We start from the raw sequence: 202 nt of genomic DNA, 5'->3' as shown, positions 1-202 counted from the left end.
GAGAGATGGTAAGCAGCCATTATTACCCAGTAAGACTTGTACTGGTAATAAATTATCTGAGACACCAAAGACCAATCATCATCATACAGTAGTGATACAAGGACAACAGCAACAAAAGTTAAGTCTTCAACAAATACAAATCAACTCGAGACATTTCACATGTTACTAGAGGTGGTGCGGGGTAGAGGTAAATGTAGAGATC

This window comes from Gigantopelta aegis, unplaced genomic scaffold, assembly GCF_016097555.1.
Source record: "Gigantopelta aegis isolate Gae_Host unplaced genomic scaffold, Gae_host_genome ctg2155_pilon_pilon, whole genome shotgun sequence".
NCBI lineage: Eukaryota > Metazoa > Mollusca > Gastropoda > Neomphalida > Peltospiridae > Gigantopelta > Gigantopelta aegis.
The sequence above is the reverse complement of the archived record's forward strand: the minus strand, read 5'-3'. Positions refer to the sequence as shown.